This window comes from Conger conger, chromosome 12, assembly GCF_963514075.1.
Source record: "Conger conger chromosome 12, fConCon1.1, whole genome shotgun sequence".
NCBI lineage: Eukaryota > Metazoa > Chordata > Actinopteri > Anguilliformes > Congridae > Conger > Conger conger.
The window spans coordinates 45,649,228-45,662,151 of NC_083771.1; the positions used below are offsets into that span (position 1 = coordinate 45,649,228).

The following is a 12,924-nucleotide window of genomic DNA, read 5'->3' on the forward strand; positions in this document are numbered from 1 at the left end:
TTGGAAAATGAATATTTGGAAATCTCAAATGTGTTTTTATACTAACACACACACAAAAAGAAACATATATATATATATAATAAAGTCTAGGGTACCTAAGACTGCACAGTACTGTATGTCAGGAGAAAAACTGGTCACGCCTTTGTAGAGAAGAAGACCTTGCCAACTGTTGAGCATGGAGGTGGATCCATTATGCTTTGGGGTTGTGTGGCAGCTGGGGGCACAGGCAATATTGTGCGAGTGGAAGGAAGAATGGATTCCACCAAATATCAAGAAATTCTAGAGGCTAATGTTCAAAGGTCAGTCCAGACATTGAAGTTGGGGAGTGGTTGAGTATTCCATCAAGACAATGATCCAAAGCATACCTCAAAATCAACCATGAAGTACGTCCAGGAAAAAATGGATGAAGATTCTGGAATGGCCACCACAGTCCCCAAACATGCAAGGGGGCAAGTTAGTATTCCAGTGCAATTCATTTCTCTGCTGTTGCTGATGCTTAACATATAAGATAATAACCCCTGACAATATAGTCTGAAGCCATTCACAATTGACCTTTACAGTCACTTTCAACGTCTTTTTTTTTTTAGAACGATGTATTAGTTGTTTGCTCTTAGTATAGTTGTAAGCCTAGTTGTGTAAAATGAAGTCATAACGTAAAAGCTAAATTAGTGGTGTTTTGTCTTTGTCTTTAAATTCCTTCCACAGTTTATTGTAACAGTCATTTGATTTTCACTTAGAATAAAATAACTGAAGTGTACAACATCATCTCAGAAAAATCTGGTGTGTTGTGATAAGAGGAGAGTTGTTTCTCTTTCTTAAAAACAAAAATCCAGTCAGGAAGTAGTTAACTGGGTGAAAATGTAGTTAGTTTTATTGGGAAAAGTCTCCAGACTGATTTATCTTGGAGTCAATCTGTCCACAAGGGGGCATTACTGCAGTCCTCAAGATGCCTAATAGCAGTTTCTAGTGTAGAAACACGTGAAGTGAAGAAGTTGAATTTGCAAAGCATACTGGGAAATGTGGAACATAGACCAGATAAGTGTGACTGGAAACCATCTCAGCTGGAAAAGCCTGTCTTTGAGTTACCGCCACCCACTATTATTGGCATGGCTGTTGTTTTTTTTGGGGTTTTTTGGCAGACACATGGTGCAGTAGTTCCTGTTAAAATCCTTTGCTGTTTGATTGTTTTGAGTAAACCATAATCAGTGACATCCATCCATCCATTATCTTAACCCGCTAATCCTGAACAGGGTTGCAGAGGGGCTGGAGCCTATCCCAGCATACATTGGGTGAAAGGCAATGGTTGCCAGTCCATCGCAGGGCAAACACACATTGTTTTACATTTTAGTCATTTGGCAGGTGCTTTTAATCCAAACAAGAGCATAGGTTCTTACACAAGTTAAAGCAACATATCCATAAGTAGTAAAATACACATGAAGTGCTGTTCTAAACAAAATACAGTCCTTGTAAGTGCAAATTTATTTTTGTTATTTTTTTGGGTTAGACAAGAGGGATATCGGAAAGGGGTGGGGGGGATCAGGAGGGAGGACTACGGTACAGTTTGAAAAGTTGTCTTTTGAGTCTGCATCGAAATTGGGGGAGGGATTGTGTTGTCCTGACAGTGGTAGGCAAGTCATTCCACCACTGAGGAACCAGAACGGAAAACAGGCGTGAACGTGCAGCTCGACCGCCAGGTGCTCGTAGTGAGGGAACCATAAGGTGACCACAGCTGGCAGACCGGAGTGGTCTAGCTGGGGAGTAGGGAATGCTTAAGGATTGTATGTAAGGTGGGGAAGTCCCCTTAGCAGCCTGAAATGCCAACACTAGGGCCTTGAATCCGATGCATACAGCAATTCCCTGGGCTGCAGCCCATTGGTTTAACGCCTGGGCCACAAAACTGGCTGATTATATAATTACATGAATAGGTAGGTGTACAGGTGTTCCTAATAAATATGAGAATTGTATTTTGTCTGGCCTGTGATCTATAGTTCAGTATTTCACTTTTGATAGCCTGCCAAATAAATGTAATGTTGGCAATTTTAATGTTAAAATAGTCAAACTAGTGGGATGTTGTCAGCTATAGAGCCCCAAGCTTGAAGTATCTCTCTCTGTTCACATTAGAAGCAGAAATTCAGACACTAAAGATAACTTTTCAGTCTTATATTCTTGTATTGTTGTACTGTTCTGATATAGTTCTGTGGTATACACACATTTATATGCTGCCCCAAGTTTGGCAGGTTTGATTTTGCCTGAAGTTTTATCTGCTTTATTTCCTGCTCATCTGCCTGTATAGGCATGCAAGAAATGTGTGTTTCATGTGCATGTGTGTCTGTGTGTGTGTGCGTGAGTGCATGTGGTATGTGTGTGTGTGTGTGTGTGTGTGTGTGTGTGTGTGTGTGTGTGTGTACTTGCGTGTACACTGTACATTGAAAAAATACAAAATGGAATAATAAAATCTTGAGAAAAAAAAATACTTCCACTTTTGTTTCCTTGCTTTCATAGCATGAATCAGATCGTGAAGATAAAAAATAACTCAATTAAAAATGTTGTGACTCATGAAACAGCAATGTAAAAACTGCAAGGACAAATATTTCCGCATGTCACTGATTATGTGGCGGCACGGATGGTGCCGTGGGTAGCACTGCCGCCTCACAGCAAGGACGGCCTGGGTTCAAATCCCCGTCGGCCGGGGCCTCTCTGTGTGGAGTTTGCATGTTCTCCCCATGTCTCTGTGGGTTTCCTCCCACAGTCCAAAGACAGGTAGTTTTATTGGTTTTTAAATTTCCTTCACAATTTGAAATCTTTTTTCAGTTTTTTTAAAACACACTCAATAACACAAACAAATCCTTTAAACAAACACTTAAACCAAAGAAAACAAAGACATCAAAATGAATGAGAGACAAACTTTAAGAAGAAGTGATTCAAAAATAATCACAAAAAACACAGAATACCCTACACAAAATCTATATGCAATTCAAAGAAACAAAGGTGGATTAAAAGACAAAGGAATGGGAAAAAAGAAAGTCCATTTTGCTCAGGTTTTTCTGTCCCGAGAGGCTTCTGTGTCCCTTGGGGGGGTGGACTATATGATGAGTTCTTTCCAGTGGTCCACCCCCCACTTCTCTCTAGCCAGGTTCTTGCTGCCGTGCATGTCCACCAGAATGCCGTCCTGGAGGAGGTTTTGGATCCTCCTCCGGAGAGTGACCAGGTCTACAGATGTTTTCTGGTAGACCTTGATGTTCCTCGTCTCCCACAGGACCTGCTTCATGGTATTTATGATCCTCCACTGACGCTGGAGCACGGTGGTCTTGCATCCCCCCGGCAGACCGTAGAGGATGCCCTCAGCCATCAGGGAGGACCTCGGCAGGAACCTGCTCAGGGAGACAGAGGAACAAACAAGGCCCCAGACCCGCCTGGCCACGGAGCACTCCCAGAACAGGTGGTGGATGTGTTCTGAGTCAGTGCATCCGTGGGGGCAGCGTTCGGTCAGGGCTAAGTGCCGGCGATACATAAAAGCTCTTGTGGGGAGACACCTATGGGCTGTCATCCAGGCAATGTCTTTTTGCTTGTTTGTAAGACATTTGTGTGTTACAATTGCCCAGATGACTTGCGGGTCCAGGTCTGGCCCCCCCCCTCGGGAGCGTTACTATTTGGCCAGATCTTAAATGAGCCATAATCATTTTGTAGCTCCACGAGGTTAGGCCAGCCCTGGGCAGATCCGTCCTGTAGGCAAAGTCCTTCAGGGCTCGGTAGACATAGGGGGGGTCCCAGCTATAGGGTATGGTGAGGTCCAGCACACCCAAGCCCATTGCTCTAAGGAAGGGGGTGGCATAGTACCTGGCAAAGGTACCAGAGGCCTTACCCACCTTCCCTGCATTCTGGACAAGGGTGGCCAGACCCTGCCCCATGATGATGTTGACAATGTCTGGGACCCCCCGCCCCCCATTCCGCTCCTCTTTGAGGAGGGTGACGCGTTTAAGCTTTTCCATGGTGCTCCCCCAGACAAAGCGGAAAGCCATCCGGGTAATTAGCTTCCCGGTGGCTTTGTCTGGGGGAAACACCCTCCCCACATAGAGCAGAATGGGTAGGACAATTGCCTTCAGGACAAGGATCTTACCCGCCATGGTCAAGGGCCGTGCACTCCAGCTCCTGATTTTGTTTTGGACGTGGCGGAGGGCTCCCTCCCAGCTGGTTCTCCCTCCTCCGTCAGCCTGGAAGGTCACCCCCAGGAGCTTGATGGTATTCCTACGCACAGGGAAGGAAACGGTCAGCTCCTCACTCCAATTTAGAGACAGAAACAGTTCACTCTTGTCCCTGTTGACCAGGGCGCCAGTGGCCACACAGAAGTCGTCCAACACCTTGGTGGCACAAGCGATAGAACGACTATCTGTGGCGACGATGGCAATGTCGTCCATGTACGCCATCACCTTCAGCCGTTCCCCCCCGGCTCCAGGGAGTGGATAGCCCACCACCCCTGGATTGGCCCTGATGGCCTGGAGGAACGGTTCCAGGCAGATGACGTACAGGAGAGATGCTAGAGGGCACCCCTGCCTGACGCCAGACCTGACATTGAACGGGGCAGAGGGCTGTCGATTGACAACCACTCTGCCCGTTATGTCTGTCAGACAGATTTTTGTCCAGCGCAGGAGGGGGCCAGGAATGTTCATTTTCTCTAGCACTCTCTCCAAGCACACATGACTCACCCGGTCAAATGCCTTCTCTTGATCGAGACTGAGAAGGCACAAGGGGGACCTCCGCTCCCCGGAGTGGATGATTAGATCCCTCGCGAGGAGCAGGTTGTCATTTATGGACCTCCCCTGCACGCTGCAGGTCTGGTCCGGTCCAATCACCGATGTTATCAGGCCTTGGAACCTCCCCATCAGCGCCTTCGCCATGATCTTATAATCGACTGAGAGGAGGTTGATCGGCCTTCAGGTCCCCCTTCTTTGGGACAAGAGCTACTGAGCTCTGTCTCAGTGAGGCGCCTAACCGCCCCTCCCTGTACGCAGCCCTGAACACTTCCGCCACGTCCCCCTTCAGGAGATCCCAGTGAGCCTGGTAAAACTCAGCTGGGATTCCGTCAGGGCCTGGAGCTTTGTGCGTGTTCAAGGAGTGCACGGCCCTGGTGAGCTCCTCAATGCTCAACTCCGCTTCCATCTGCTCATCTCCCAGGCGAGAGTCTAAACTGCCCGTGGGTATGAGTGCGTGAGTGAATGCTGTGTGTGCCCTGCGATGGACTGGCAACCTGTCCAGGGTGTATTCCTGCTTTCGCCCAATGTATGCTGGGATATGTTCCATCCTATGGTGGCCTATTTGGCGACCCTGTTCAGGATAAGCAGGTTCGGATAATGACTGGTGCAAGAGGCTACTGAACTTGGACATTATTGAGGAATTTGCATGGGTGAAATCAAGGAAAGAGATCTAACGTGGGAAGTACAGAAGGAAGGAAATGGAGGGAGCTGGTGGGGGATAGGCTTACAGATCCCATGCTCCACGTCATTTCCCGTTTCATGTAAATGTCACTGCAGCACGGATGGTGCAGTGGGTAGCACTGCTGCCTCACAGCAAGGAGGTCCTGGGTTCGAATCCCCGTCGGCCGGGGCCTCTCTGTGCGGAGTTTGCATGTTCTCCCCGTGTCTGCGTGGGTTTCCTCCCACAGTCCAAAGACATGCAGGTTAGGCGGATTGGAGAGTCTAAATTGCCTATAGGTGTGTGTGTGTGTGTGTGTGTGTGTGTGTGTGTGTGTGTGTGTGTGTGTGTGTGTGTGTGTGTGCCCTGTGATGGACTGGCAACCTGTCCAGGGTGTATTCCTGCCTTTCGCCCAATGTATGCTGGGATAGGCTCCAGCCCCCCTGCGACCCTGTTCAGGATAAGTGGGTTAAGATAATGGATGAATGGATGGATGGATGGATGGATGTAAATGTCACTGCAGGTTCATGGATTAGAATAGGAGTGAGTTGGGACTGGGTTCAGTGCATGCTGGGAACTGCACTCCTTCACGGGTGATTATTACATGCACTGCAATCGTACAGGTGTGAGGCTGAGTCCGAAATCAAATACACTACACACTATACATGTATACTATCATTTGGCTTACATAAAGGATACCAGTAAAAAGTAAGATGGATAGAACACCAACACTTTAAACACAATGTGCATATGACAGCAACTAATCGATGTGACTTTATGTAATGAAAACAGAAAAAAAGGTTTAAAAGGTAAATATATGCATTGACTTCAACTACGTTCTGCTAAGCAAAGTTTAAGGTCTTACTTGCGTTTTAATTGTTCAACTATTTCATGGCTTTGGTTTAAACACCAAACTTCTGTCTGCTTGGGTCGTGACCTGGCGCAATGCACTGTGGGATACTCATGCCAGAATATTGTCCAGTGTTCGCCCACTTTGATATTTCACCAAATGCCGTGTGTCATCCGAGAGCTTTAGCACACTCTTTTATATGGCCGTGGTTTCGGACATACTAATACCATTTTGAGATCCTAAATACTTACATGCCTCATAGGCCTGGGAGCAGCTGTGCTCTTGTGACAACTGACTCCATCAGTGGGTAAGCTGTCACATTGGCTAGTTGCATATGGCTTCGTCAGTGGCAGAGCTGTTTTAAGACGGCTGTACACCATTTAGGCCCGACCTGTTCTCTGTCCGACCAAACTTGGAAGTATCTTTAGCGGGCGTCTTACAGCGCACTGATAAGCACACCTTTGGACCTCTCTTGGACACAAACCAAAATAAACATCAGCTGACCTGGTAGTTCACCACTGTGTGCACGTTCAGGCGTTTGCTCCTACCATGAGCTACACCACCTGATTTCATTCATTATTTCACCTGCTTGGTTGAGATAAGGAAATTGGTGAAATCAGGCGCTGTAGTGTGTGGTTGAAGCGAATGCACTGTCCTATTATTTCTCCCTTTGTGTTTTCCAAGACGCACACCCATCAGCATTCTCTTCATGGTTTTAGAATCTAAAATGCTCGCTGAACGTTGGCAAAGTAACCCTGCCCCCAGAGCCCATGTCCCCCTCTGCCTTCTGTGGTCAGCTCGTGTTAACATTTAGCAACATCAGGGGATAATTATGCAGAAAGACAAGGCATGTCAGGTGGGAAATAGTTTTCCAAACAGTTCGGAGAAACCAAAAATGGACATTTCTTTACTTTTTTAACTTATTTTTGTAATTGCAGACATTATCGTCATTATACAGTGAGCGGTACATTCCATGCTTCCCCCATCTTTTATGAGCGGACCCTAAACGCTACAGCATGGCAGATCCAAAGCCCATTGCCTCAGAGGAAAAGCCAGAGCCGATTGGTTCCTGAGGCAAGAGCCAAACTGGTGATTGGCTCCCGCAAAATGGCAGCCATTCACTCCCTAGATAGTGGTGATGGAATGAGGATTCAGAAACCCCAGAAGAGGTGAAGCTAACTGCTCCGATTAGCTTGTTGATTTAACCAATCATAGTCATCGACCGTGGCCTGAGTGACCTGTAGTGTAGAGTCCTTAAGGTCCATGACTGGGACAGGCAAGGTTGGGGGTTCGTATCCCAGTGTAGCCACAATAAGATCCGCACAGCCGTTGGGCCCTTGAGCAAGGCCCTTAACCCTGTATTGCTCCAGGGGAGGATTGTCTCCTGCTTAGTCTAATCAACTGTACGTCGCAAGTACACACATGCAAACACACAAACTCCACATATACATACATTGACACAACACACACGCAATTACACACACACCACATGCACTCACACACACACACACACACACACACACACACATTTCTTGCATGCCTATACAGGCAGATGAGCAGGAAGTAAAGCTGGGTGTGTACTTGATAAAACCTCAGCCAAAATCAAACCTGCCAAACTTGGGGCAGCATAGGAATGTGTGTATACCACAGAACTGTATAAGAACAGTACAACAATATGAGAATATAAGTGTTTTGTGTTTCATCCCATAAAAACATGTTGCCTCACTGTAATTATATATTAATCACAGGCTTTTGGCACTAGTATTCCTCCTCCCCCCACTGAGTGCCCAACCTGTTTATGGCTGAAAAATATGAACTAAGAATCCACCTGAAAACCGTTCCCTCTGCTGATGAGTATTACTTAAACCCTGATAACAATTATTCAAATTAATAAAATAAAAAAAATCTTTATGCATAAAAGAAGACTTGACTGCCTCAATGTGGTGAATCATAAGGTGTGTAATATTTAGCAGTTTTAACATGATATTCCACTTTTGGCACGGAAACATTTGGTAGCATGTTACATTAAGTTGCAGCTATACCTTCGTAGTTGAATTTTTAACTACTTTGGTAGTAAGATGTTATTACTGACTAACTCCTGCATAGCATGTTAACATGTAACAGTCAGCGATATTCTTAATTACACATGAAAAATGGCCAGCGCTGTTGGATTTTCTTTTCTCTCCTGCAAAAAGAAAATCATTCTATATCATGAAGACAACATTGTGAAATTAACATTCATTCATTCATTATCTTAACCCGCTTATCCTGAACAGGGTCGCTGGAGCCTATCCCAGCATACATTTGGCGAAACACAGGAATGCACCCTGGACAGGTCGCCAGTCCATCGCAGGGCGCACACACACCATTCTCTCACTCTCACTCTCACTCAATTTAGACTCTCCAATCAGCCTGACCTGCATATCTTTGGACTGTGGGAGGAAACCAGAGTACCCACTGGAAACCCATGCAAACACCACACAGAAAGGGCCCCGGCCAAAGGGGATTCAAACCCAGGACCTTCTTGCTGTGAGGCGGCGGTGCTACCCACTGCACCATCCGTGCCGCCCTTCAAACGTTTTTTATCAAGTTGATAATTTTGCATGTTAAGCTTTTTTCTGTGTTAGAGGGCGATGTCGGCTACATGTACTCAAGGCGTGGGAGACGCAAGTGAAAGTAAAAGTTAAACGAATATTTTTATCTTGCGTTGTAAGAACGTACGAGTAAGCAGCTTGTCTTAGCCTAATTCACTTTTAGTAGCCTAGCTTAATTACTTTCGAGTTTTCATGAACTTATGTAATGGCGGCACGGATGGTGCAGTGGGTAGCACTGCCGCCTCACAGCAAGGAGGTCCTGGGTTCGAATCCCTGTCGGCCGGGGCCTCTCTGTGCGGAGTTTGCATGTTCTCCCCGTGTCTGCGTGGGTTTCCTCCGGGTACTCCGGTTTCCTCCCACAGTCCAAAGACATGCACGTTAGGCTGATTGGAGAGTCTAAATTGTCCGTAGGTATGAGTGTGTGAGTGAATGGTGTGTGTGTGCCCTGTGATAGGCTGGCGACCTGTCCAGGGTGTATTCCTGCCTTTTGCCCAATGTATGCTGGGATAGGCTCCAGCCCCCCTGCGACCCTGATCAGGATAAGCGGGTTCAGATAATGGATGGATGGATGGATGAACTTATGTAGATTTATGTAGACCTAATGATTAAGATCAAGATGAGAGTTCTCTGTTTGTTTCTGTCGTTGATCTGCGCTATCAGGACCGCAGGTAATTGACGTGATAGTACGGCGATAACTGGTGTTTTATAGGAACAATATGTCATATAACATTTAAACGAATTTTTCCTGATTTTCTGGAATTAATCATCTGTGTATGTCGACACACTATTAACCTACGAATTTAGCTAGCGAACTAGTTTGATGTTATTTAAATGATATTTCAACCATAACGTTACTATTCAGCATATTCAATATTTCAATCTGTCAGAGTGACAAGAGCAAAATAAAGTTCAGAGGCTTACAAACTGCACCATACAAGCTTGCAAGCTGTCCTTTTTTGTCGCAAATTTGACAGTCTTGCACGCGGACAGTGTCTTCGTAAAAACAGATTGACTGACAAAACAGCCAGTAACGTGCGAATCAGATTGGTGCTTCTGACAGGCGCGCCTTTGATGCGCCTTTGATGCACATTTGAAAGGCTGCAAAACGGGAAGGACGGTGCCCTGATAGAAACGGTATCTTGGTAAAGGCAGACTGACTGTGCGGGGTGGCACTGGGGTGGCGAATCAGATTTTAGTATCAATAACTATGCTACGTACCGACACACTTTGTGGACAAGCTATGTTGAAAGAGCGATACAAGATATGTGGTCCCAAATAGGACACATGGACATGTCGGAAAAAAGCATGCTTTAGAAAAGTGCAAAATAAGTAGACTGCCTCTGACTTTAAAATGACATTTTCCCAATACATTTTACAGTGCACTAGCCTACTCTAAGATTATGAATTATTTGAGAGGTTTAAATCTAAATCAATCTGCGCAGTGGTGGGCACATGTTTGCCGTAAGGTAGACTGTAAGATCTGCGTGGATACATCTCGGCGTAGAGCAGGCTGCGTTCGGGCTGATCAATTTAATTTCCTGTCTTTTGAGGCTTTCAGAAAATGCAAACATTTCACTTAAAACTTATTTTTCTACGATTAATATAATTTGTGATTTTGTTAGTCGCGTAATTCTTATACAAAATGGCCGTCTCCTTCCCGACAACAGGTGCACACAACCATTTCTTTATCAAGTTGATAATTTTGCGTGCAAGTATTTTTCTGTAAGTTAGAGGGCGATGTCGGCTACATGTACTAAAGGCGTGGGAGACGCAAGTGAAAGTAAAACTTAAACGAATAATTTTTATCTTGCGTTGTAAGAACGTATGAGTAAGCAGCTTGTCTTAGCCTAATTCACTTTTAGTAGCCTATCTTAAATACTTGAGAGTTTTCATGTACTTATGTCGACTTATGTAGACCTAATGATGAAGATCAAGATGAGAGTTCTCTGTTTGTTTCTGTCGTTGATCTGCGCTATCAGGACCGAAGGTAATTGACATGTGATAGTACGGCGATAGTGTTTTATAGGAACAATATGTCATATAACATTTAAACAGATTTTTCTTGATTTTCTGGAATGAATCATCTGTGTATGTCGACACACTATTAACCTACGGACTTAAAAACGTTTCGATCATTATTTCCGAAATAATTCAGTTTCATTTTTCATTAAGTTCCTGTTTATTTATTCCTCAATTAACAGAACAAATATATTGCTACGTGACTCGATTTATATTCTAGACTATGTTTAGTTTCATAACGTGCTCATGAACGGATTTTTAAAGTGATCTGTTTTGATCTCAGGGTTGTCAGTGCGAGGTCCTGCGATGCCACTACGTGTCTAGCTGGGATAGTATAATAATACATTGATATTTGCTGACACTTTTATCCAAAGCAACTTACTAAGCAGAGGACAATGCCCCCTGTAGCAATGTGGGATTAGGGCCTTGCTCAAGTGCCCAACAGCTGCATTCATCTTAGTGTGGCTACACTGGGACTTGAACCACCGACCTTCCAGGGCCTACTCACGTACCTTTGCCACTTGGCTACAGGCTACCTATTTTAATATCACATTCAACAAACTGAACTTGCCATTTTGCTGAAAAATAACTTTAAAATGAACAGGACATGTTAGCTTACAAGTACAAAGGAGCAATGAAAGGAGTAACATGTGGGACACACTATTAAAAATGAAATGCAAATGAAAAAGTTACTCGTGTTTTTCAGGACGGCTGGTGGTGACTGGTGCAGACGTGCCTGTATTTGCATATGCTGGTGAAGATGTGATTCTGAACTGCTCAGTGGACACCCATGTTCCTCTCAGAGAGTTAGAAGTAGAGTGGATGAAGACAAATGAAGAAATCCAGGTGTTGCTGTTTATGGAGGGGCAGTACAGACCGGAGTCACAGCCTGAGAGATTCAGAGGGCGTGCTGAGTTCTTCAGTGAGGAGATTCCCAAAGGCAACTTCTCAATGAAACTGAGGGATGTGAAAACTGAAGACAGAGGGGAATTCATGTGCAAAGTCCGTACAGACAGAGAATCAGTCAATGCAACGGCTTGGCTACAAAAACAGGGTAAGTATGAAGTAGCATGATCACGTACAGTATGCAATCATCTGAAAATACATGGTTGGGTCTCTCACACAGAAATTCACTTCCAATGGGGTGTCTCGGTGGCGCAGCCTGTAGAGCACTGACCGCATGCTCATTGCGAGCCGCGACGTCGGCGGTTCGAATCCGACCGTCCGACATTTGTCGCATGTCTTCCCCTCTCTCTCACTCCCATTCTTTCTCTCTCTCTACACTGTATACTGTCCAATAAAGCTGAAAAAGGCCTAAATTCACTCCAAATTAACTAGAAAAGGGTAAAGCACAGAGCATATTGTGTTAATGATATATTTATGCTTTGAAAATGCTTTGCATTTTATCATCCAGTATATTTTGTCATAGCATTATGTCTAACATTACAGTCTAACAGACTGTACAGTGTACCAGGAATATAAAATCTAGAAAAATGGTGAATAAGATAAAATCATCAAGTTATAAAAGCATATGCTTCTGCCAGAAATCTGTTCTAATGTTATTGTTGTGTTTTTCCTTCCTTCATTATTCAGTCCTGGTTTAAGGGCTCTTCAGCATGCATGGTGGCTTTCTTAGCTTAAAGTCTCTCCTTCATTTTTCAGACATTTGGTGACACCTGTGGTGACTGGTGGTCACTACAGGTCGTATTCACAAATACCAGAATTCCATTCGATACAAAGCACATCGAGTGCTTCTGTTTCTTAGAAGATAATCCAGCGGTAGCATATTTTGGAGAAAGAACGCCTCTTAGAGACAGCCAATGATGTCATCTGACACAATAATATTGATCAACATATCAAACCTATTTTTTTAAAGATATTGGGTGCTTCTACATTCATCATGCAAGTGCCTGTGTCTGCAACATATTTTAATATTTTGTGGGATTGTTACACCTGACACCACCAGTAGAAAACAGCAAATAGTGTAGCAGAGTGCGAGAACACATTCGATTGATATTGCTACAAGAGTGACAGTGTGAAAAGGTATGAAAT

At 44.7% G+C, this 12,924-nt stretch overlaps 1 protein-coding gene across 1 annotated transcript in view; it reads left to right on the forward strand.

Moving 5' to 3' along the window:
• The window catches only part of LOC133141653 (uncharacterized), a 151,063-nt gene that overhangs the window by 46,604 nt on the left and 91,535 nt on the right, over nucleotides 1-12,924 (forward strand). The gene's annotated exons all lie outside the window — the stretch shown is intronic.